This window comes from Mus caroli, chromosome 12 (genome assembly GCF_900094665.2).
Source record: "Mus caroli chromosome 12, CAROLI_EIJ_v1.1, whole genome shotgun sequence".
Lineage (NCBI taxonomy): Eukaryota > Metazoa > Chordata > Mammalia > Rodentia > Muridae > Mus > Mus caroli.
In genome coordinates, this window is record NC_034581.1 from 104,819,932 (window position 1) to 104,847,526 (window position 27,595).

The window sequence follows — 27,595 nt, forward strand, 5'->3', positions numbered from 1 at the left end:
TNCGCACCACGATGTACAACGTCCACAAGCAGATTGGAAAAAAAAGAAAAAAAAAATCTGCACGCCTTTAATCCCAGCACTCGGGAGGCAGAGGCAGGCGGATTTCTGAGTTCNAGGCCAGCCTGGTCTACAAAGTGAGTTCCAGGACAGCCAGAGCTACACAGAGAAACCCTATCTCGAAAAACCAAAAAAAAAAGAAAAGGAGAGAAGCAAGACAGAGACACAGCTTCTGTTCTTGAACCCTGTTAACAAATTGCATACTGATAAAATACAAGTAAATTAAGCCAAGCAACGGTGGCCTTTAATCCCAGCACTTGGGAGGCAGAGGCAGGTGGATCTCTGACTTTGAAGCCAGCCTGGTCTACAGAATGAGTTCCAGGGCAGCCAAAAAAAAACCTGTCTCAAAAAAATAAAAAAATAAAAATAAAAAATAAAATTTTAATGAAATCAGCAAGATTTCAGAAGAACCTTTAAAATTGAATAGAAACATAAAAAGGCAAAACTGTATGACAGTTTGATAATGTAACTACGTGGAAAAATAATTAACCCAGGGACATTTTCAATGTATTATTTTTTTGCATGGATAGGAAAAATTTATTCTGATTTTTATTCAAAAGTTTGTAAATAACCATAAGAGGAATTGTAAAATACTTGGAAAAAAATGAAAAGAAAAAAAATCACATCGCCTGTCAAGACTTCGAAACACAGCAAAGCAGCGAGAGACAGAAGGTCTTCTGTTTTGCTGCAGGGTCTCATGTAGCTCAGGCGGGTCTTGAACCCCTGGTTTTCCTGCCCTGACTCCCATCTGGGATTTTGGATGTGTGTGTCAGCATGGCTGGGTTAAGGTCATTTACACCTAGGGATACATGCACATCAGAAAACAAAACGCTAACTTTAGAATTTAAGGAGCTAGAAAAGGAACGAACCTAAAACTATCTGAAGGGAGAGACTAATAAAGACGAAAGCAGGGATAAACCGAATAGAGAGAACATCACTGTGGCCCAAGGATGTCAGCTCAGGGATGGAGCCCTTGCCTGGCATGTGCAAGGTTCGGGGTTCAAGCCCCAGAACCGCAGAAAGAAAAACAAAATCAATGAAACCAAAGCCTCGCTCTCCAGAAGCACCAGCATAATTCATGGACCTTAGCTGTGTGGGCTGACAAAAGGAAACAAATTACCAAACCCAGAAAGGAAGGGGGGAGGGGTCACTACAGATTCTACTAAAATACGAAGGGCAGCAGCTGGACACCAGCGGCTTCAGCAACTAGAGGCGGTGGACGATAGTCTCTGGAACCTGTAAAGCGGCCATGATGACATCACCCGGGAGAGGGGACTCCTGGGTATGTCTATGTGAGTCTCCAGGCAGGTTAGCTGGGGAGGGAAGACCCATCCTGAATGTAGGCAATCTCATCACCTGACCTGGGATCAGGACTGACTATAGCCTTCACCTGCCTGTTGCCTGACTTTGGATCTAATGTGGCCAGCCACCTCGCGCTCCTGCCACCATAGCTGAAGTCCCACCAGGAGGAACTATTCCTTCGTAGACTCCAACCCAAAGCAAGCCCCTCCTTCTTTAGGTTGTTTTCATCAGAGCAATGAAGAAAGCAACTGCTACACTTGCTAAGACTAAACTGTGGAGCAAGAGAAAATCTGGGGTAACCCTGGTGTGTAAGGGGTTGGAACAGCAGCCAGGAAGCTCCTGGTAGCAGCTGGAGAGATGGCTCAGTAGTTAAAAGTGTGTCCTGTTCTTGAAGGGGGCTTCAATTCAGTAGCCAGACCTATGTCAGGCTACTCAGAACTGCCTGTAACTCCAGCTACAGGAGCGACAGGGGATCTGATGCCCTCTTCTGTTCTCATGTGCACATACCACACATAGACGCGCGCCTAGGGGCAAGAGGGTCTTGCCATCTAGTTATTGTGGGCAGCCAAGAGCAGTGGCAGCAGCTTGTGGTCCTAGAGACCTCTGAGGCCTCTCTGATTAACTCCCAAGGAGATACTTTCAAGTTGGCACTGAGACCTTCATTTAATAACCATGTCTCTTGAGAGCAAACGCACTGTTCACCCACGCAGGGAACCTCTGTTCAAAGATGCTCTCATTAGCTTACAAACTAGGGAGGTCCATCCAACTTCCTGTGTGTTCTTAGCTCTAGCTAACCCACTTCCTGTCCTGTGCCCACCCTCGTGCCCACGTAAGCCTTTAGCTACCAGGGTTCTGCCCCCCCCCCTTAGTTCATATATGTGCTCTATTTTCTCCATTATATCTTTCACTTGTGTGGCAAAACCACAGGTTCCCACTTAGCTTCCTCATGCACACTTTACTTTGGCTACCCATGCCCCAATTCCCCTGCCCCATCCCTGTTACTCCACTAATTACCTCATAACTGCTTAAACTGCCAAGAATTAACTCCTGTGGATGCTCAGCTGTCAATGGGACATCAAAACCTGTTGCAGCAAGCGATTAAATGCTACTCTTAATCGCCAGGGCAATGGCGGTACATAAATGCTCCTCGATACCCGTCCCTATGTTCTGAGTTCACGAATGAAAGACACACACACCCACTGCCTTATTTAATATGCCTTAGTCAACTCAATGGCTGAGCACTTCCAAACTCCACACAGCTAACATACTCTCCCCTCTGGTATTCCTGAATTATTCCTTCCTAATATCTATATTCCATCTTTGTTGCCCTAGACCCAATTGGGGGGCCCCTGGGACCGCTCTTCCCTGGCCCTTAAGTGATTACGATGTTTCCTCTTCTGCAGATCTCAGACCTGGTCCCTATTCCTTTCCCAGCATTGAGATTTTAAAACCTCATTCCTTTCTCTGTCCTCTTGCCCATGAATCCTAAGGTCCCAACTCTGTCCAGTCATTGGCTGCTCAAAACTTTATTTATCAATCAAAACCAACTGGGGGCAGGGACCCTCAGCGTCTTACATTGGGATTCCCATGCAATTTTGAGAACCCAGTTAACATAATACAAGCATGAAACCAAATCCACCACATATACCAAATCCCATACCCATACCGGTCTCTACCGGTCTCATTACTATTCATCGGGAAAATCATTTGAAATCAAGAACGATGAACACCCAGCATGTTTCTTGTTGCCAAGAGTTGTTTTGGCTACTTGTGAGCTCTGGTAGCTCCACACAAATTTAATATTTTTTTTCTCTATTCCTGTAAGAAATTTTCTACTTTGGTGTGGATCTCATAGAACCTGCTGGTCACATTGGGACTTCATCTAGCTCTTGCTAGCATCAATTCTTCAAGTCTATGGACATGGCTACCTTCCTCTGTTCAATCCTCCTGCGGTGGTTAACAATGATGTGCAGATCTTTTGCGTCCCTGGGCTTTGGTTGTTGTTGTTGTTGTTGTCTTGATGTCATTGTTCTAATTTGCACTAACCAAAAGGCTAAGCACACCATTAGAGAGCCTCTGAGGCCTACAGCAGACACCGACACACACTTACTGTTCCCATCAATGCATCTGGAAAACACCATGGTCTATGACTTTCTTTGTTCGGTTACTCTGAAGCCTTCATCAAACTGTTACCACACTGGAACATGGAGCTTGGGATCAACCAAATCTGTGTTCCCAACTTGTCCTAGTTACTTTTCTCTATTGCAAAGAGACACCATGACCGAGGCCACTTTGAAAAAGAAGGCTTTTAATTGGTGGATTCACCAGTCCAGAGGATTAGAGTCCTTGACTGTCATAGCAAAAAGCATAGTAGCAGGGAGGCAGGCAGGCAGGCAGGCACCGAAGCAGCAGCTGAAGGCCTCCACCCTGATACAAAGGTGGAGGCAGGAACAGCCAACCTGGAAGGGGATGCATTTCTGAAACTTCCAAGCCCATGATATACAACAAGACCACACCTCCTCTAACAAGGCCACACCTCCTCTAACAAGGCCACACCTCCTCTAACAAGGCCACACCTCTCAACCCTTCCCAAACACTTCCACCAACTGTGGACTAGCATTCAAATTTATGAGTCTATAGAAGCCATTCTCATTAAAACCACCAAACAAGCCATGAATACTCATATTCGGCTCCAGAACAGATTTCCTCTTGTCCCCTTTGATGTCGAAGCTATAGTATTTGTGCCAACAAAACATCTTTTTTTCCTTCTGGTCACAGAAAGATATTAAACATTTCCAAATGCTTTTTCTTTATGTACTGAGATAATTCACGTCGCTTTAATCTTGTATTCAATTAATGATTGCTTCACACTTATTCTTTTGCATACATAAAAGCAATCTTGACTATCAGAAGCAAACCCCACTTGGGCATAGTATTATCATATCTTTGATGTGTCACTTAATTCAGTCTGCTTGGATTTCATTGAGAATTTTGCATCCAGGCTCGTACATCTTGGGTACTGGAATAAAAAGGCTCATGCTGAAACGTTTCATATGGCGGGGTTCTATAAAAGGATCTGAAGCAGTCCCACCCAGAGAACAGTCACAGATACATTTGAAATCAATGAAAACACAGAAAAAATCTTTATTAAAAACATAAAAAGAAACAAATGGGGGAAGTTGGGACTAATGGGAGTGATGACCAAAATTTTAAAACTCACTGAAAGCAGGGTCAACTACCAAATGACGACAGACAAAGTCAGAGCCAGCGGACTTAAAGATTAAAAGGCATGGGAAGCAATGAATCTGAACAGATGAAAACAGGAGAACAGGAGAAATGGATGGAACTTTAAAAGCTTGTTGTTAGATGGTATCAGAAGACCTAAGGTTCAGGTCTTCAAAGTTCCAGAGGAAACAGAGGACAGTAGTGTTGAAAAGGTGTTTGAAGAAGTGGCATGTGTTTTCTCAAGTCTGCAAAGTCAAGAAGCTGAGCAAAGTCCAAAAAAAAACAAGCAACGTGAGAAATCAACACCGAGACACATCACAGTCAGACTTCAGAAAACTAAGGGCAAAGAAGAAATCTGGAAGCCCTGAGCAATGATTGGGAGGGGCTCACGGGAGGGGCCTGCAGGAGGGGCTCCGAGGAAGTCACATGTCTTTCAAATGCTGAAAGAAAAGAACTATCTTGATTGTTTAGGTTGGGGTTTTACTTATTAAGGCCAGTCTCTGTCTTTTCACCAGGGAGTTTAGCTCATTTATATTTAGAGTAACCAGAGAGAGAAGAGGGCTTTCCTTCTGTTGCTTGGCTCTTCCTTCCCTGTGTGTGCCTTGCCGCTGCTCTGACTCTTACTGTGCCACTGACTTCTGTTGAGTTCTACTGTTCATAATGAAACATTTAAACTCTCATTTCATTTTGTGTGTATTCTGGCTTCTTAGTGGTTACCATGGAGACTCTGATTAACACCCTAGAGTTATATCATCTGACTTGAATTTATTCCAGGTTAACTTTAAGAACTTACAAAGCCCCCAATCCCATTGTTAAGATTTATATATTTTGGCCAAGTAGTGATGGCTCACACCTTCAATCCCAGCACTTGGGAGGCAGAGGCAAGATGATCGATACATGTTCAAGGCTAGCCTGGTCTACAGGGTGAGTTCCAGGATGGCTAGTGGAGCAGGCTCTATTCCCAGTCCTGGCTAAGCCACAGTGTTCTTGCTGAGGGAGGTTCTTTGCCCAGCCTCAGGCAGAAAGTTAGCGTTTTGAACAGGTCCTTAGATTCAGAACTCAGACCCTCACATCTACACAGCAAGCGTTTAATCAGCTAAGACTTCCCCCAGCTTTCTCTCCATATTCTTAACCCAAGACATTGTTGCTGATATGAATGTTCACTCGAGCACACAGCCACTGCCGACATAGCTCTTTATCCTTCCTGCATCCCTTACCTTCATCCAGACATTTCCTTACGTAATTTTGAATGATATATTCTATTCCTCTGACTTCGTTTCTGCTTAAAACCAGCTCTGTGCATAAGGGCAGGACGGTAGCTTGGTGGGGACCCAGGATGTTGGCGAACCTGTGCTGTGGGAACCTGTGCTGTGGGAGCTTGTCGGTGGGTTAGTTAAAATGGGGAAGAAAATTCACCTTCCATCCTGTGTTTGCTGCAGTAGAACCCTAGCAATGATGGAGCTCCGGCGCCTCCTGGTGGCCAGAAGGGTAAATATGGCTCACAGCTAGAAGAAGACTTCCTCCTACATCATGGCTACTAAACGCGAGGTATGTCAGACAGAAACTATCCAAAGGGGGAAGCCAAAGCATGTAGCTAAAGAGACAAAATAGTAGAAATCCTACAGGTGCTTAGATATTGAAATTATCGTTTATAAACTTCCAGTAAGTATTTGTTTATAGGAGACCATCCGCAAGACCGTGGGTTTGGGTACAAACCATCAGGAAGAGAGGAATGGAACCTCACACCTGTGAGGTTCAGCACCACACACTTGGTCTCCTGCCTGCCTTCCGGCCTTTGTCAGGGTCTTCCGCAGCTCAGCTGCCAGGCGCTGAGACTGGGGGGTTACTTTCTCTCCATTCTGAAGGCTGAAAAGTCCTGGGTCAAGGTGCCAGGCTGCTCATTTTCTGGAAGGGGACAGATTCTTGTTGCCCCCATCCATGACACAGAGGGGGGAATTGAGTCTCTGCCTCTTCCTAGAAGGCACATCTGGAAGATGAACAACAGGACGGGCTCCCTCCACGAACTTCACCCAGGCCTCGATACCTTCCATCCTAGGCTAAGCCTTCAATGTATGGACTTTGGAGAAACACAAGCACTGGGTCTGGAGCAGCCACCTGCTTTGCTTCAGCTGTTACATCTCTCCTACTTCCATATGGTGTCACCTGACCACACCCCTGTGTGACTCACCTCAACTCTGGCCTCCATTTGCCAGGATTCCCATTACCAAGGAGTAAGCCCAGGATTCACAGCATATTCTTGACACACAAGGGAAATGACACCCATGGGAGTGAGCAAGCCTTTGAGAACCTGGCTTGGGCACTGAGCGGTAAGGAAATGACTCCTGTTTCTCCTCCTGCCTGGACATTCAGTGTCCGCAGCCCTGGGAAAAATGCCCTCGTAAGAAGGGCCATTAGTTACGCACCTCAGCATCTGTCAGTTGTACCCTGTGTCCCTACACTCTGTTCTCACTTCCGGTCTCTGGAGTTTACTCCACACTGAAACTGGAGTTCTAGCTGGCATGGTGTTGCACACCTTTCATCCCAGCCCTAGGGAGGCAGAGGCACGTAGATCTCTAGGAGTTCACGGCCAGCCTGATCTAAATAGTGAGATCCAGGGCAGGTGGGGCTATAGAGAGAGACACGGTCTCAAACAAACAAAGGATCTCTAGCTGCACCCCACACCTACCTTCTGGATTCTCTGGATGCCACAGCACTGAGGAGACCCATAAGTCAGAGGCTCACAACAACAGGAATTTACTCCCTCACAGCTCTGCAGCCAGGAGTGTGAAATCAAGGCGGCAGCACGCCTCTAAGTCACTTCTTCACATCATCAGCTTGTACCCAAGGGAAGGCCTTTTTCTCTGCCTGTCTGGGTTCCAAATTTTCCCATTTAATAGAGAAATGCTCTGGCACGCACCTTCATGGCCCGGCGCTAACGGCTTGGCCTCCATAAAGACCTCATGCGGCCTCAGTTTCCTTCTGAGGAAACGCAGTTTAACACAGTATCACCAGTATCACTAAGAAGCTCTCGGAAAACCAAAACCAGGAAGGGGGGACGGGGCGCTGACTAGGCTGGCGCAGGGACCCGAGTGCGGAACCCCGACGCTGAGTATGGCAACACATGCCTGGAACCCAGCGCTGTAAAGATGGAGACAGGAGGCTCCTGGGGCTCGCTGGCCAGCCGGGCTAGCCAAAACAGCAAGCTCCTGGACCATCGAGGGATGGCGGGGGGCGGGGGTGGGGTGTCTCAAAAAATAAAATGGAGAGCAACTGGGGAAATGCCAAAGTTGACCTCTGACCTACACACACAGGAAAAGTAGAAGAAATACATCTCTAACTTCCAAAAAAAAAAAAATCTAAAAGAGATTAAACTATTTTTTTAAAGCAGACTATAAAAGACATAACACCTCGTAAACAGCATCACGGAGCCCCCGAGGACTCACCACGGGGAATTAGCATTCTCTGGGAAAGGGCACCGGACATGCTTCTCAGGCCTCCAAACCTCACATCCATGTTTTCTTGTCGTCTCTTTAAGTCTCCCTATACCTTGAAGTGGATTTCTTTTCCCCAGCATTAGAAAACTCTCCTGAATTACTTAGGCTTGCGGGCTGCAGAAGCGAAACTCCAGAATACTCTTAATGTTTAAAACGCCTAAAGGAGAGCGAAGCCCTATAAGTTCCCTGAGCCCAGACACTCCTACAAACCAGCCCCAGCTCACACTCAGATAAGAATATTTCTTTTTGTTTTCTCTGTGTGTGTGTTTTGCCTGCATAAATGTGTATACACACCACGTGTGTACAGTGCCCACAGAGGCCACAAGAGGGCATCAGGTCCCCTAAAACTAGAGTTACAGATGGCTGTAAGCCACCATGTGGGTGTTGAGAATCAAACCCAGGTCCTTTCCAAGAGTAGCAAGTTCTCTTAACCACTGAGCCATCTATCCACCCAGACAGATAAGAGTTCCTGTCAAAGTATTCCAGACCAAGAAAACCTTGCAAGTTTGCTCCACTGAACTGTGATATCAGCACGTCCCTAACAGCAAAACTTCCTTAGGTCATCGAAAAACAGGATTAACTGTTTCCATTTCCTTAGATGGAAAGCAAATTTTTTACTTAAATGGGTACTTTAAGAATCTAACAAAGGTGCCTCAGTCATTAAGATCACTGGCTGCTCAGCCAGGTTTGATTCCCGCACCCACATGGTGACTCACAACCACTTGCAACTCCAGTTCCAGGGGGATCTGACGCCCTCTTCTGGCCTCTGTGGGCACTGCACTCACAATGTGCACTGATATACATAGAGGCAAAACACTGATACCAGTTTAGATTTCTTTTTAATTCCACATTATCATCAAAAAGGTCTTATTCCAAGAAAGCAAGGATGTGTCAGCATTAAGGCAATGGTGGAAAAGATCAGTTAGAATGACATGTTGGGGAACTTCCTAAACTTATGATTTACCAAGACCCAAAGGCCGAGTGTCAAGGAGTGTGACAGCTCAGCAAGGCTACCAACAGTCCTGCTCCCAAGGTGAGACTGAGTTACACACAAGAACACTAAAAGGCAAAATGGTGCCTGAGACACACTACAAAGTCAACCTCTGCACAGAGCACCCCCACTAGAAACAGGCACGGAGAAAACTGAAGGACATAGGCTAACCCAAGGACAGATGGATGGCGGCTGCACTCTAGAGCCGTGGGTCTACTCTGATGGTGAGGACAGGGCATGGAGCCCAGAATCCACTTCAGCAGTGACGGCAAGCCCATTTGTGGGTCTGCAAAACCACACGTGCTTCCATCAGCCACTGGCAAAAGATAAGACCAGCCATCTCTGGGTGGAATTGTCCTCACTTCAGACCGAGAATGGCCCTAAGATTAGTGATGAATTAGTTATCTGCGATCACCAAGCATGTAAGGAAGCAAATAACCAGAGGTGAGAGATGCAGAAAACAGGGTACATGTACCATCCACTCACATGCTGACATCACTCCATCAGCCCGTAGGAAACCATTACAGGTCACCAAGACAGCAGAGTGACAGCCTTCCACAAACCAAAATAGCCCACAGAAAGAGATGAAGAACTCTCAGGGACATGGCAGGGAGAGCCACACAGGGAATTCTGTGAAGTAGGTGTCTCTGAAACACCAGGACACAGGGGATGGCCATCCTCCCCACAGCCTGCTCTGCCGAGGACACTGTATTTCTTGCCATGAGGTGACCATCAGCTGTCCTGCTCAGAAGCCCAGAGAGAGGTACAACCGCACAGATGGCCCCACGCCTGAGATGACACTTCAGTCTCTAACCCTGGAACAAAACCCCACCTCACACTCGAGATCACTGGGAAGAGCTTCCGACAGCAGCCCAAGTGGACAGAGTGTGACAAAGTCCATGGGGGCTGGGATGATGGAGACAAACACGGCAAGTGGGGGCGGTGCGGAGGGATAGAAAGAAAGAAAAAGAAAAGGAATAGAAGAGAGAAGAGGAGGCAGAGAAAGGGGGAGGAAAAGGAGGACAGATCTTGGAAGGATGACAGAGGGAGGATAATGGAGAGGAGGGAGGAGAAAGAGAGAAGGAGGAAGTGGGGAGGAGGAGTCTCCTGAGCCAGGGATCAGATCTGCACAAGGCAGCCACCTTCATACTACAGCCGTGGAGATCACAGTGCCAGCCCATGTATAGTGTAGTGACAAGAACTATCTATTATGTATGTATTCATGCATGTACAATAATATGCATATATGTATGCATGTATGTACAGCAATGTACTGTACATGTATGTATATACATGTATATGCATGTATGTGTGTATGAATGTGCTTATAGTAATATGTATTGTGTGTACATGTATGTACAGTAACGTCTATGTATGTAAATATGCGTGTGTATACATGTGCACGTATTTATGCATATATGTATGAAAGAGTTGGTGTACAGTAATATGTATGTGTGCATACATGTATGTACAGTAATATATATTTGTGTACATTGCGCATGTATTACAGTAATATGTGCATTGTGCATGCATGTATATACAGTAATGCATGTGTGTCTATGTATGTATGTATGTATGTACAATACGCTAATGTACCCACTGTACTCACCTTCTTGTTCATTAGACATGAATTTGAAGACTCTAAGCTGCCACAGAGCTGTGCACTGTCTATGGCAATGTTGGTTCCTGTCTCCTGTCTAAACAAGGATCTGAGGCTGGTGACTTTGTGCAACTTTGTGTGACTTTTGTGTTTGGCCTCTCTTGGCAGAGCTGAGCACCACTCTCATCCTGTGTCTGTCTGTGTGTATATATGCATATGTATACATGTGCGTGTATATGTATGCATATATGTGGTTCTGTGCTTTGTTCAAAGTAAAATGTTTCCACAAAAGTGTGTTTGCCTGTGGCTTTAGCATTCTCAGTTTTGACTGCTGCGAAGTTTCTATCGTAAAAAGCTCTCTTCCGAAGGTTTTTCTACCTAACCCTGGGAATTCCAAAGACTGTAAAGTGCCACTAAATGGCCAAAAGCAGTACCACATAGTCTGAGTTTTACTTTTCCTTCCTCCATAGAAATGCTTAACAGAACTATTCAGATTAACTTGTCAGTGGCAAATTTAAATTCAAAAATATGCATTTCCTTCCCGTCCATAAAGCATACTGTATTCATTGTACCTGCAGGTAGGAGTCCAAATGTGCTGCTACTCTTAACTGTACAGTTGTTCTAAAAACATGTCAGTACAGCAAATGCTGACAGAAATGTGAGTCTGAGAGAGAGAGAGAGACAGAGAGAGAGAAGAAGGAGGAGGAGGAGGAGGAGGAGGAGAATGGGTGGATGGATAGACAGATGATAAAAAGATGATAGGTGGATGGATTGATACATGGATGGACAGATAGACAGACAGACAGACAGACAGACAGACAGGAGGATGGGAAGCAAGACAACAACAAACTGTAGAGCAGAGCAGTTGTTAACACGCTGTTCTGCAGAAAGGATGCCAGCATAGAGGAAAGGCAAAAATGCCCACCATGCTGGTTGGGTAAGATCATGGTTTTTAGAGTTCCCCAGATCAGGAGAAGTTCTGTCCTCGTTTTCCATAGGCCAGTCCTGCCCCCTTCCCCATACTCCACACCTGTTGGCTTGGATGTAAAGCTTCGTCTTTACATCCAATAATGTGGGCCTGAGACTGCCCCCCCCTCGCCCAGTCTCTGATGTGGGCTCTCATGCAGCTAACAGCCTGTAACTTTCCAACTCTCAGAGTTCTGAAATAAGCACTTGTGAGCTACTAGCTAAGGAGAGAGGGGCTCGGTGCCTTCCCTCTTATCCAATGAACTCTGCATGCATCTCATTCTGAAAATGGACCACAACTGTCTATTCCCCACATACACAATCACATACACACATGTGTGTGCAGTATGTACACAGCAGGCAATGAGAGGTGGCCAGGGAAACTGTTCAGTGGTTAAGGGTGAGAGGCAAGCATGAAGACTTGGGTTCAGTTCCCAGCACCCACATAAAGCTGAGATTGTTGGCTTTACATCCCAAACTTCTATAACTTGACCACCGCAGGGAGAGAGAAGCAGAACACGTGGATGCCCAGAGCTCGATGGCTGACCCATCAGACCAATCAGTAAGCTCTGGACTCGGTTAACAAGCCTTGTCTCAAACACTAAGGCAGAGGATGATGGAGGAAGACACCCAGCAGTGACTTCTGGCCTACACACATACAAATACACAAATACACACACAAACACAAATACACACATACACACACAAATACATACACACACAAATACTCATACTCACACATACACACAAATACACACACACAAATACACACATGCATGTACACCTACATGCATACATGTACAGATACACTACATAGATACATAAGAAGGAAGGAAAGAAGGGATGGAAGGAGGGAGGGAAGGAAGGAAGAAAGGAGGTTCAAATTGTCATAACAGGCTATTTTTTAAAGCTATGACAAGGGACAGTGCAGCTGCTGCAACTGGCTGTCGGGGCAGTCATTCCATGTGCCCCCGTTCTTCTGGCTTTGAGACTACGTGAGGAAAATGGAAGTGTGGAAGGGAACACGAGTCTGTTCCGTGGAGAAACTGAAGGCTGACTGTTCATTTTAAATATTATTTTTCTGGTTCTTTTGCTCTGCAGAGGCAACCCAATTTCACACAAATGTCTTGAGAATAAGTTTAAATTGAGTAAATGTAGGGAGACAGAGGGAGGGAGAGGGAGGGAAGGAGGGGAAGAGAATAGCCTACCTTTCCAACCCCAGGGTAGCTGTAGACACCCAGGAATGGGTAAGTCAGAGGTCTCCAGCAAGATTTGATCCAAAGAACTCAATACAAGCCACTTCAGTGAAGCCTCTGCCCGGGAATGGCAGTGCTGGCGGCTGGGCGGTCCACTGAGCCAGCGAGAACTGGGGTGTTATTCCACAGCTTCTCTGACCCCAGGAGCAGGAAAACAGAAGCTAAAAACACCAGAAACATCAAACGATTCACAAATATGTGGTAATTAAATAAGCAACGGGGAATTACGCAACCAACGGATCAAATAAGAAATTAAAAGGGAAATTTCTTTAAATGTCTTAAGACAAAATAGAAATAAATAAATGAATAAATAAATAAAACAATGTAACAAACCTCAATAACACAAAACCCACCAAATATTCCTCCTCACAGGACAGGAAAGGAAGTGGCTGTGCGGAAACAATAAGGAAAAAAAACTGTGATCGGGGGAGACCTGAGAACAACAAAAGAAAATTAATAATACTAAGAGTTAGGGTTTGGAGGACGGGGCTGAGCCAGGGTGAGCCAGGGCAGCCTCAGCCTCAGAGCTCCCACCCATCTCTGCCGCCTGAGTAATTGGCAAACCTTTAACTAGACAGAGAATGGAGAAAAGACACAAACTGTGATGTGAAGGAGGAGACGGTACAACTACTGCCACAAACATAGAAAGACTCAAAAGAGATGACTGGATGGATTCCTGGACACAGACAGACCTCAGACTGAAACTAACCCAGGAAGGAGCTGAGAACCAAGCAGTAAGAAGGATTGGGAAAGAAATCCCCCAATGGTGGGTGTAGTGGGGTCTAGAGCAGAGGTCTCTGTTAAAACAAACCAGACCCAAAACTCTTCTGTCAGAAAGGTTCAGGTCAGGCCAGATGGGGAACCCAGGAGACAATGAATCACCCCACAGAGAGAACACCTCGTTAAATCCTAATAGATATTGACCGAGCTATGAAAAACAGGTGTGTGCTAAGTTGAACATGCATGGGGCAGGAAAGATGGCTCAGCAGGTAATACCTCTCGTCACCTGAGCTCCATGTCCAGGCACACATGGTAGAAAGAGAGAAGAGCCTCCCACACGCTGTTCCCTGACCTCCACATGTGTGTGCTGTGTCCACACACACACACAGAGACAGAGCGGGATCAACAAACAAATGAATAAGTAAATGCAGTAGTAACAAAAAAAAATCTGTAGGAAGAAGAGATTTTAACAATAAAGGAGTTTAAAAAAAATAGTCCCACACAGTTCAGCGTAATTGGCGATGTGAAAGAGGCAAAAATCAGTACTACACCTTAATGAGTAAGAAACGGAAGCTGGGCTCTCTCGCGCAACCTTTAAAGACAGTAAGAGAACGTCGGCTTACAAGGAAGTAGAGAAACTGGGAAGGGTTCTAGAAGCTGAAAGGACATACAAGAGATGATAATTCATCTGGGTGGTACTACACAGATACAAACCTAAACGCATCAGTAACTACAAGGACGGCCTAAAGGCCATGAGCCTGAAACTCCCCGAAGAAACCTCAGTCAGAAAAGACACGGCTGCAAGTTAAATACCCAATCACTAAAAGGCCACGGGCCTGGGTAGACGTTCAGTTCTTGCCCCACACTGTGAGCATCTGAACTCCCTGGAACTAGTGTGGCCCCGTTTCATTGCTGTGGCTGAGGTCACGGTCCACCACTGCAGGGAAGTCACCATGGCAGCTGCATAGAGCACCCAGTCAAGTCGCCTCGCCCGTCAAGAGCACACATGCGTAGTACTCAGCCCGCCTTCTCTACTCACATGCAGTGTGGGGGAGGGGGCCACACCAGGGAAACAGGTGCCACCCACATCAGGCTGGGTCTTCCACGTCAATCCCCACAGGCCAACCTGATCTATGCAATCACTTCAGGCTCTCTTCCCTGGTGACCCTAGGCTGTGTGAGGTTGACAGTTAAGACCCAGGAGCACACCTAGTAGCCCTGGCTACAACAGCCCACGGCTGTCACCACAGCACTCCTATGGCAAGATAGGAGATGGCTGGAAGGTCTCAGGTTATGTATGCACGTATATGAGGCCAGAGGTCAACATCAGGTGTCATGCACTGTCCCTGTCCACCTTATTGTTTGAGACAGAGTCCCTCACTGAACCTGGAACTTGCCGATTTTATGCAGCTGGCTGGCCTGTGAGCTCCAGGAATCTGCCTGTCTCTGCATCCCTCATACTGGGATGATAGTCATGAACTACCATGCCGATTCTTACGTGGATGCAAGAGGATTTTCTCAGCGCAACAGCTCCCAAATAATGACATAGAGACCTTCTAGTTTATTATAAGCTTTGATGCTATAACTGGAAAAATTCTCAACTATTCTAATCCGACAATAATGGCCTGGCCTACGTCCGGATCCGTGGCCCGCTACCTCTCAGTCTCTAGTTCCAGCAGTCTCTAGTCTACTGCTTCCTCCCGAGTCTCTGGCCGGTGAGTCCTGGAACCTGACTCTTTCCCAGAGTTCCTCACTCTGCCTGAAGTCCCACCTCTTCTCTCCTCCTTGCTATTGGCCATCAGATGTGTATTAAACCAATTAGAAGATGCTAGAGGGAGTATTTACAAGATAACCAAACAGGTGAGCCAATAAAAATAACAATATCAAAGTCTGATCTTCTCTCATTCTCAGTCAGCCCAGAAATCAGCGTTTGAATAACACAAAGGCAATCTTTACACAGTGCACAAGAAGACCACCCCAACATGAAACTCCAGTTGTTGCGTTTGCGCAGAAAGTCAGTTACTGACATAGCATCTCTCCTGCCAGACTCCCTGTGTTGTTTTTAAAAATTATTGATTCAAATGCGGGTCAGAATTAGGATTCCAGTCGGCATCAGAGCATTTAAGAGTTCTTTATCCACGGACGGGAACCATACTTACTTGTTTGTTTGTTTGTCTTGCCCTGGTTGTCCTGCAACTCACTCTGTACTCCAGGCTGGCCTCAAACCCAGAGATTCACCTGACTCTGCCTCCCGAGTGCTGGGATCAAAGGCGTGGGCCACTGCTACCCTGCACCAGGCAGGCAATCAGAAAGGAGCTCTCCCAACAGAGAATGAGGGGCTGGCCTTCCTGACTCAGTGGCTGTCTCCATGGCAACAAATCGCAGGTGTTCACAGGTCCCTGGTCTATGCGTTCATTTGATCACCTTTGTCATGTATTTTTTTAATTACCCTGAACTAGGCCCAGGAGACACACAACTACATGCCAAGCACAGTAGCACGTAAGCATCTACATTCTTCCATTTTAAGAAAGACTTAATGTACTTCTCAAGAACATGTGGTTCCAATATACAATTAAAAAGAGAGAGAGAGCCCTTAAAATTAGCATAAAGGACCTGGACCGATGGCTCAGTGGTTATTGAACTGCCTGCTCTTCCAGAGGACCCAGGTTCAGTTTCCAGCACACTTGCTGGCTGTAGCATAAAGGGCCTAGCAAGATGGCTCCCAACCATCTGTAACTAAAGCTCTAGGGTCTCTAACGCCTCCTCTGTTCTCAAGGCCACTGCACATGTAAGGTGCACATGTGGACATGCAGACCAAACACTCATACACACAACATTTTTAAAAATACTACATTTAACTTTGAAATTAACCTGAAGTTGTCATTTAAATGGTATGTATGAAACAGGTGCAAATACTGAAACGGCAGGTGTTTAGAGTCTATGCACAGAACGAGGCGCACATTGGCTGGCGAAAGACGCAGTTAATGCACTCAGTGTCTAGTTCCCAAAGGTGAGAAGAAACTACAGAATAAGGGGAAATAATTAGCATTGCAAAGTTGTATGTGAGCTCACAACTGTAATCCTAGCACTCGGGAAGCTGAGGCAGGAGGACCACCACAATTTCAAGGCCAGCCTGGGCTATCTTTTTTTTTTTTTTTTTTTTGGTTTTCCGAGACAGGGTTTCTCTGTGTAGCCCCGGCTGTCCTGGAACTCACTTTGTAGACCAGGCTGGCCTCGAACTCAGAAATCCACCTGCCTCTGCCTCCCGAGTGCTGGGATTAAAGGCGTGCGCCACCACGCCCGGCTCAGCCTGGGCTATCTTGAGACCTCATCTCAAAAGCAAAACACCTAAGAAAGAAGATAATAAAGACACCAGATGAAATCAATAAGCAAAACCAAGAAAAACAAAACTGGCTCTTAAAGTAGATTAAGAAAGAGAACTCTCCAGTGAGAAGAACACAGACTAATGTACAAGATAAAATGTTTGAAAGCAGAGAGAAAGCAGAGAAATGAGGAAAGAGTTAAGCTGCAGTACACAGAAAGTGCTGGGTACCAGCAACTCAGGGCTACGGAGAGCTGCTAGGGACTTGGGGGAGAGATGGCTTTAGCGGGTAAAGTGCTTTCTACTGATCTGAGTTCAAATCCCTAGAGCCAACTTGAAGCTGGGCCTTGCAGCTCAAATCTGTAAAGCAGTGCTCATGCAGTATATGGGCAGAGAACACAGGAGCAAGCCCGGAGGATTGAGGACCAGTCAGCCTGGTGCATGTAACATTCCTTAACCTGGAAGACTAACATTGGAGGCTGTCCTGTAACCTACACACGCCCACTCACACAATGCATATACATGCACCCACACACAGGCACACACACACATATCTGCACAACACACACACAAGCATACTCCTAACACAATGCATGCACACTCACACACACATACACACAGACACAAGAACAGGTCTGCTCACACATGCATGCACAGGTGCACACACACGTGTCTGTACAAAACATACACACACACAGACACAAGCACATACCTGCTCACACATGCATATGCATGCATACACATACATATGACTACCTTCAAACCTGAGACACATGCAGACATTCCAAACATAGTATATATTCTCATATTAGAGGAATATGACGGTCTCAAACTGGCCACCTAAGCCTCCATCTAGAGCCACTGGGGGAAAAGAGACAAAGCCATGGCATACAGGAAAAAACGACAGCTACAACCACAGACACCAAAAAAACAAAACAGAAAAGCAATGAGCCTCAGCCATCAGTGAAACAACACACCGCTAGCCGAGCTGACAAGAATATAAAGAAACAATTACTGAAATGAGAGACATGAGTTATCAATAGCAGAAACTAAAAAAGAAGTGAGGCCTTGAGAAAGACCTCACAGACAATGGCCGCCACATTAATAGTGCATTAAACACACGACTCCAGGCAGGCAGATCCAACAATGGGGATAAAACAGCCCATTCTGGAAGTCACAAGATCTACAAACTCACCCAAGGGGGGGAAATGGATAACTTGGCAGTCTTTGATCTACCTGAGAAAATGAATTGGGCCTCCAAGTTGTTCTAACAACAAAATCAGGGCCAGCCGTCTCTACTGGCAAGTTCTATCCTCTTTCTATGGAAGAAATCACAGGGCTCTATCTAGTCTCCCCGCAAATTAGAAAAGAGGGGAAGCTTTCCAAACTCATTTCATAAAGCAAGCAATTATCCTGGTACAAGGGAGGGGGAAAGGGAGGGGGAGGGAGAGGAGGAGAGAGAGGGGAAGGGGAGACAGAAAGTCAGTACAGGAGGGCGAAACTAAACCAAAGCCCTTGAAAATATAAATACGAAAATCCACAGCATAAAACTGTCAAACAGATTCCAGAAATACATTAAAGGCATCAAGATCCCTCTGCCAAGTAGACCTAAGTCCAAAAAGGGAAGGCTGCTTGAATATTTGAAATCAAAGCAACCCATCATACTAACAAATGAGAGAAGAAAAACATACAATTTTATCAATCGCTGCAGAAACAGCCTGAGTCTGCCCATATGTTCAAACTCAGAATTTAGGCTGGGCATGGTGGTGTGTGCCTCTACTCTCAACACTCAGGAGGCAGAGGCAGGAGGAGTTCTGTGAGTCTGAGGCCAGCCTGGTCTGCATGGCAAGTCCTTGGAATGATGAGACTGTGTCTCAAAAAAGGTGTAAGGAGTGGGGGAGCCAGATCCTGACCAATACAGATGCAGATGCTCACAGCAAGCCATCCGACTGAGAGCACAGGGACCCCAATGGAGGAGTTAGGGTACTGAAGGAGCTGAAGGGGCCTTATCTGGCATCAATGGACGGGGAGGCCCTTGGTCTTGTGAAGGCTTGATGCCCCAGTGTAGAAGCATGCTAGGGCGGTGGGTGAGTGGGTGGGGGAGGATCCTCATAGAAGCAGGGTAGGGGGGATGGGATGGAGGTTTGCAGAGGGGAAACCTGGAAAGGGGATAACATTTGAAATGTAAATAAATAAAATATCCATTTTAAAAAGGAAAAAAGAAAAAACAGGCTGGAGAATTAGCTCAGCAATTAAAAGTCTCTCAGGGGACCCCCAACTCAGGTCCCAGCATTCACGGAGGGTGGCTTCCAACTGTCTGTAACGCCAAGCCCAGGATGTTGACGGACCCTTCTGGCCTCTGTGGATACCTGCACTAACATGCTCACACACAGAGAGAGACACACAGTTAAATGACCAAGCCAACTCAGTCAGTCAACAGGGTCTCAAGCGAGGGAGTGAGGACTGAAAAAGAAAGACATTTAGACAAAACTATAACCTGACTCCAGCCCATGCTGAGGCTGAAGCAGCTTAAATCCTTTCCAGCCTGCTTTTATATCATTCTAGGTGCATCCAAAACACATGGACAGTTCTTAGATCACAGACAAAGTCATCAAGCGAAGTAGTGAACAAAGCCCCATGGTCACTGTTTCTAACACTCTTATCTGAGCCTACTTCCTTGTCCAAGCCCAGTGACAAATGCCAAATTCCCAGAAGGGGCACCAAAAGCTCTCAACAGTTAAAAATAAAAGTGAATGGTTTTGGTTTGATTTTAAAGATTGATTTATTGATTTTATGTACATGAGTACACTGTAGCTGTACAGATGATTGTGAGCCTTCAAGTGGTTGTTGGGAATTGAATTTTTAGGACCTCTGCTTGTTCCGGTCAACTCTGCTCACTCAGTCCCTGCTTGCTCCAGTTATTATACATAGTACACTGTAGCTGTCTTCAGATGCACCGGAGGAGGGCGTCAGATCTCATTACAGATGGTTGTGAGCCACCATGTGGTTGCTGGGATTTGAACTCAGGACCTTTGGAAGAGCAGTCAGTGCTCTTACCCGCTGAGTCATCTCACCAGCCCCAATGAATGTTTTTTTTTTTTTAAGTAATTAAAATACTAAAACCTAGCAGGAGTGATAAGTCAAAAAACAAAGACGAATACCAAACTGTTGACATCAATCATTTTAAAGGGGGCATTTCTACAAACTCACAAAGTCAAAAACAAAAAACAAAACAAAACAAAAAACAATCAAAAAAGCCTTCAGCACAGTATACCAAAAAGTTAACAATCTGATTAGATATACAAATTCTTCAGATAGTACACCTTACTACACTGAATTTGCCCTCATTTTCTTTCTTTCTTTCTTTCTTTCTCTCTTTCTTTCTTTCTTTTTTGTTGTTTTTTGTTTTGTTTTGTTTTGTTTTCGAGACAAGGTTTCTCTCTGTAGCCCTGGCTGTCCTAGAACTCACTCTGTAGACCAGACTGGCCTCAAACTCAGAAATCCGCCCACCTCTGCCTCCCAAGTGCTGGGATTAAAGACGTGCGCCACTACTGCCGGCTCTTGTCCTCATTTTCTTTTTAATTTTTATCTTTTCCTTTTTTCTTTTTAGTTTTTTGTTTTGTTTTGTTTTGTTTTGTTTTTGAGACAGGGTTTCTCTGTGTAGCCCTGGCTATCCCAGAACTCATTATGTAGACCAGGCTGGCCTCAAACACACAGATGTCCACCTACCTCTGCCTTCTGAGTGCTGGGGTTGAAGATGCCTGCCACCTCCACACCCGCACCACTGGGCTTTTTTCTTTTTCTTTTTACTTTTACTTTTATTAAGCTCTGCCACATGTGTGCAATGCCCATAGAGGCCAGAAGAGGGCGTCAGGCCCCTCTAGACCTAGAATTACAGGCGGCTGTGAGACAAGGTGTGGGTGCTAGAAAGCCAACTTGGGTCCTCTGCTAGTGCTCTTAACCGCTGAGCTAGCTCTCCAGCCCTCCTAATTTTCTAATGAAGAAAATTTCAGAACCAAGTGCCTTCACCTGACAACTCTTCCACATGTGGGGGAAATGTCGACACCAATGTTTCCCAACTCATCCAGGAAAGTAGAGAGAGAAGAAACGTTTTCCAGGTCTTAATGCCAGCGAGAGCCGGGCGTGCAGCACTCGGGAGGCAGAGGCAGGCGGATTTCTGAGTTCGAGGCCAGGCTGGTCTACAAAGTGAGTTCCAGGACAGCCAGGGCTACACAGAGAAACCCTGTCTCGAAAAAACAAAACAAATACAATGCCAGCAGACCCTAGAGAAAGATTAACACGTTAATGTTTTAACATCTGAAACCATCATTTCTACTAATAGAAACATAAAGATTTTAAGATATATATATATGTATATAATTTGGGGTGAAACAAAGTTTTAACGAAATATCCAGCAATAAATGCCAAGATGCAAAGAGTAACCAACCATCGCAGGGGAATCCATGTAACCAGTCGTCACAGGAGCTTCCACGTATGCTACCTTCACAGGAGAATACACGCCCACCAGTCAGGTTTCCCCCAAGAATGCAGAAAGCACTCAGTGCTGTATGAAACACTGTAACTCGACTCTTGGGGTATCTTTTTCTTTTTTTTCTCCTTTCTGTGTGCATATGTATACACACTCATATGTAGATTTGTGTGTGCACGTGTGTAGAAGTACACACACATACATGAATGCTCTCAGAAGTCAGCGGTCAACACTGGGTTCCTTCCTCAATCATCCGCCAACTTATTTTTTGAGACAGGGTCTCCCACCACACTTGGAGCTCACTAATTTGGCTAGGCTGGCTGGCCGGTGGGCTCCTGAGCATGCGCTGTCTCTCTCAGCTTTCATGTGGGTGCTGGGGATCTGAACTTGCACAACAAACACTTCACCAACTGAGCCATCTCCCCGGGCCTCAGTCAGCATTTGTCATGATTAATTTAATGTATGGACGCTACGCAGCCACAAAGTACCAGCTATTTGATGAAACGTCCATCTGCGTCTGAGGTCACTTCTGCATTTGATAACAAGGGAAGCCCGGCCCCAGCAATACACCCTGTTCTCCATGGTGTCAATGGGCTTCATCTAATGAGCTGAAGGCTTGGAACAAAGCCATCAAATCCAACAGTGAGAGGGCTCGGCCAGGAAAGCCACTTGCTGCAAAGGAGTTAGAACTGCTCATAGACTGACCAGAGTCCTTCCAACTTCCTAACAATTCCAATCCCTGACACCGCGATGACATGCCCGCCACACCCTACAAACCCCAGACCACCGTGAAAATACAGTTCACAAGCCAGAAAAAAAAAAAAAAATCCCAGTCCATTCCCTTCCCTGCCCCCTCCCTTTTTGTAGCTAACAGTCCCGGGGCTGGTCCTTCCCGCCTCTATGTACTTTAGCCTCAAGCAGAATTGCCATGGGGTAGGGAACAGGTGGATACTCCAGGCAGAATCTAGAGCCCTAACCAACCCCACTAGGAGGAGGGGCATAAATGGTCAACAAGCCCAGCCCGCATAACCTTTTGCGGGAGGAAAGGCTAAATGCCTCAAGGTGATATTAGGCGTAGACACTTATTTCTGGCAAGTGTTATGTCCCTGACACAGGGACACACACACCTGTTGACTGTACTGTATTTCCCGTTAAAATAGGAGGAGCCCAGTTCAGAGCCCCAGCACCGGGTTGCAGGCAGGGCAGGCAGCAGAGGTGGAGCAGAGACAGGCGATCCCAGGGCCTTGCTGGCCAGTCATTCTAGCAAAAAGGGCCAGTTGAAAGTTCAGTGAGAGACTGTTTCAAAAGGTAAGGTGGAGAAAGATAGAGGAAGACATCCAACATTGATCTCTGGTGTCCCCGTGGTCACAAGCCAGTGAACACACCCACATGCACACACCTGTGTGCACGCCTGCACAATACACACACACACGCCCATGCTCGTATGCACACACAATGAAAAATCTAGCATGCAGCCCCAATCACCAACCAGAGAAAGGAAACTGAACCGAGTTTGTCTTCAAAGCTTTGTTCATCAGCCTAAAGGGTACCAGGGACAGATGACTGTTCCCAAGCGTCCTTGGCAGGGTGGGAGTAGAGTGGCCTATGCTGGCACATCCTGTCCACCTTCCAGGAATAGGCTGCCTGCTGCCTGCAGAAAGGCCAGAGGCTGACATGGAGCAGAGGAAGAGGGTGCAGGCCTAATAATAACTTGAGGAGAAAAACCACCCAGCTGAGAACTCCAAGATGCAATGATAGGCTTTGAACACCAGATGGCGCTCAAGGATCATAGTTGCTTTTAATATCTTGGGCCACAGAAACCACTCATCACTGAGTACCTAAGCTTGTTGGCTAGGATTAGCTCCATCCTTGCAAATACCCATGAGGTATTTGGTGTTTCTATTTTACAGATGAAAACTGAAGTTTGAGATCATGCAGTGACCCTTAGCAGACGGCTCATCACCACGATGGTCACCCTGGGAACCCCAAGCCATTGTGTAGACATTCCAGAGGAAATCTTCCAAAGATGCTCTATCCACCTGTGAGCTGCTGAAAGTGTGTGCCCTAGGGTGAGCCCAAAAAGGGTCCAGCAGTGGGCGGGGGAGGGGGGTGACAGTGGGCTGCAGCGACGCCTTTATGCCTTTAATCCCAGCACTTAGACAAACGCAGAAGGATCTCTGAGTTCGAAGCCAACCTGTTCTACAAAGTGAGTTCCAGCACAGCCAGGCCCACACAGAGAAATCCTGTCTCCAAAACAAAAACAAACAAACAACAAACAAAGGGTCTGGCAAATGTGCAGGCTTTTGGCCAGACAACTGAGGCTCTGAGCCAGATCTGAAGTTTCTACAGGACCACATACTGGGATGAGGCAGTATGACACCAGAAAGAGCCCTCCTGCCTGGCTACCAGTTTTAGCTGGGGTTTTACTGCTGTGAACAGACACCATGACCAAGGCAAGTCTTATAAAGGACAACATTTAATTGGAGCTGGCTTACAGGTTCAGAGGTTCAGTCCATTATCCTCAAGGCAGGAACATGGCAGCATCCAGGCAGGCATGATACAGGCAGAGCTGAGAGTTCTACATCTCCATCTGAAGGCTGCTAGTGGAAAACTGCTTCCAATCAGCTAGGATGAGGATCTGAAAGCCCACACCCACAGTGACACACCTACCCCAACAAAGCCACACCCACTCCAACAAGGCCACACCCTCTAATAACGCCACTCCCTGGGCTGAACAAATAAAAACCACTACACTATCTAAACCCCATTACACGTGGTCCTGCACATAGGCCTGGGGACTCTGTGCAGAATTCAGGGCCACATCTATCCCTCAGCTCTGCAAAGCCCAACACTCATGGTGCTCTTTCCTGGTAGATACTTTGGGGGCAGGGGGACAAATGGAGGAGAAGGTTGGAAAGAAGGGGTGTCACAGACAGACTGCAACAGGGCACAGGGCTGTTTGGGGGACCTGTGAGAAGGTTCCAAGAAGCTGGCAGGACAAGAGGGAGGCTTGCTGAGTGGGACAAGGGTGTGTCACAAGAGGCCACCACGCGAGCTTCGGAACAGAGGTTTACCCCGCAGCTACAGAGCTCCCGAGACAGCGACGTTGTAGAGAGCGCATCTACTCAGAAGGGGCAGGAACCAGAAAATCCTCTTCCAACAAAACACTCAGGAAGATTCCAGACACTGAAGAGGTGTGGAGTAGAGCCCACGTGTAGTTATATAGCTACACCAGGAACCTGGGGGTATACTGCTTGAGAGAATGCCAGGAAGTCAATCCTTATAGCTGTGCTGGGAGACCAATATCAGTCTGCTCCGGAGAGGAAACTGGGGTTGAGAGGTCAGCTCACACACCACCGCACACAGCCAGTCGCCCTCCCTGGACCAGATCTTTGCACACTTATACTTAGACCCCATCCTTTGGCAAACCTTCTCCACCTAGAAGGATCACGGCTGATTTCACCCAGTTATTTACCTTCTTGTTTTTTGTTCTTTTTTAAGATGTATTTATTACTATAAACAGGTACACTGGAGCTCTCTTCAGACACACCAGAAGAGGGCATCAGATCTCATTATGGGTGGTTGTGAGCCACCATGTTGAACTCAGGACCTTTGGAAGAGCAGTCAGTGCTCTTATCCGCTGAGCCATCTCAACAGCCCTATTTACCTTCTTGTAAAAGTAACTTTTATCCCTCTGTACAATTGTCATCTCTGAGGCTCACCGCCTCGGTGTGCTAACTGAGACCTGGTCACGAAAGCTTCTAGTCACCGTATAATCTAATCCAAAACTAGAATGTTTTCAGCCTCTGAGACTTGCTGGAATACACTCACCCCTTCCTAGTTCTTTCTGAACACTGGCTGGCTGACTCAGCTCAGCTGTTCAGGCTCAAACTCCTCTGCACTCTGACTCAATCTGGCTTCTCTCTCAGCTTCTGACTGAATTGTTCTGCTTGGCCTCAAACTAGCTCTGGCAATCCACTCTCATCTTCAGCCTCCTCATTCTCCGGCTCATTATGTCTTCACCTGTATGTAGCCTGTCCTCTGTCTACAACCTGTCTCTGTACAACTATCCCAGAAAACTGCCTCCTCCTCCTTTCTCTCCCTCCCCCCCTCCCTCTCCCTCTCCCCCTCCCCTTTCCCCTGCCCCTCCCCATCTCTCTCTCTCTCTCTCCCCCTCTCTCTCTGCAATGCTCCCTTACCTCTCTCTTCTCGTGAGAGTTTGGCAGATCCTATTCTGTCACGTCTCTCTGATTCATCACTGTGTCTGCCACTCAATTAGACATTACATTCAAACATGAGTGCTTCCTTCTACAAATTAACTTTACCTTCATTGTTTGGTGTGTACTAAGGGCATGTCTGTATTCTGGCCAGAGGGACTAAAGGTGTGTGTGTGTGTGTGTGTGTGTGTGTGTGTGCACACGCGCACACATGTACTCACAGGCTGAGCCACACCACAACTAGAAACAGGTTTTTCAGTAGTTAGCACAATCTCAGGATCCACAGTGTGATCAAATATCCTGCAACACCTTCAATATTAGCACCTGAGAACCTGGGATGCCTACCCAAATTACTTGAAGCTATGGCCTCTACTTGGGGTGTCAAGCCTGAACACCTGAGTGGAAAGGCTCCCCTGCCTCTATCGTGGGATTTGGATTCCATATTTCCACCATGAGGGCTGTCCCTGAGCCCTATAGCGGGAGGGAACATAAAACACACACACACACACGCACACACATGTATGTGAGTCATAACAGCAACACCAGTGCTCAAAGGAGTGCGTTCTCAGCTCAATGTCCGAGGCTCCAAAATCCTGTGTTGAAATCTTTTTTTTCTTTTCTGCATGTGTGGATGTGATGTACACTGCATGTCTGTATGCATTTTTTCATGTGTGTGGGCACACATGTGGGATGCACATGCACGTGTGCAAAGGCTAACATGACCTGTCTTCCTTGATTACTCCACACACCAAACACTGAGGCAAGGTTTCTCAATTGAACCCAGAGCTCACCAATCCAGCTAATGGAGCTAGCGGGCTTGCACCAGCAATCCCGTTTTCTGCTTCCAGCCTGCTGAGATTACACATGGCCGCCATGCCCATCCAGCATCACGTGGGTGCTAGGGATCCAAACTCCAGCATCATGCTTGTATGACCGACAGGTCACCTACAGAGCCATCTCCCATCCAGGGTTGGACATGCAGGGTTGGAGTGCCGCTATAACGAATGCATAGAGACACAGAGGCAGCTTGGAGTGGTCAAAGCCTGGAAGAATTCGGGGGTGCAAAGCCAGAAAATCCTCCAGGGCCTTGCTGGACCCTAAGAGTATCCAGCAGGAGCAGGGCAAAGTGGGAGCTGTAGAAAAGGCCCCATCTTCTCATCCGGCCCCAGGTGACCTCAAACAGGCACCGCAGGCACAGCCATGCTGTGTAAGGGCCAGGAGGAGGCCCCGGCCAGAAGCAAAGATTAAGCTGGGATAGGAGATGGGCACAGCGTTCTAACCGGGTGGGCTGAATGGACTGCGTGACTGTCTCACAGCGGTGAGCCACACTAGAGGACACTTAGCTGAGACCATTCTGAACCGTGGAAGGCACTGCCTGGTCCCCTGACTGCTTCTTAGCAGGCAGCGTTCAGCACAGGGAAGCAGAAGTTACAGGGTTGGTAAGTCCTCAGCGTTAGAATGAGAGGGTTTCCAGAGAGAACCCAGGTATGCTCAAGTGACCCTCTGAGGAGATTCACTCTCAAGCAGAAGCCAGGAACTAGTTATGTTCAAGACAATGAAGGTCCCACTGGTCTTGTCTTCTCCATCCCAGACAGATGCCTCAGAGAGCAGACATGATGGTGCATAGCTCTAATCCCAGCATTCGGGAGGCTGAGACAGGGCCTGGACTACACAGCAAAATCCTGTCTCCAAAAGAGAAAAGACAGAGACAGCCTGTGGGCACACCAGAGGGAGCCTCTCGTAGGGTAATACCCAGTGAGGCTTTGCCTCATAACCCAGGAGCACCTTGGATGTATGGTGAGGTGTAGAGTGTACTGAGAATTTGTTACCATTAAAACCCTGGTTATGTGGAACAACAATATGAACTAAGCCGGGCGTGGTGGCGCATGCCTTTAATCCCAGCACTCGGGAGGCAGAGGCAGGCGGATTTCTGAGTTCGAGGCCAGCCTGGTCTACA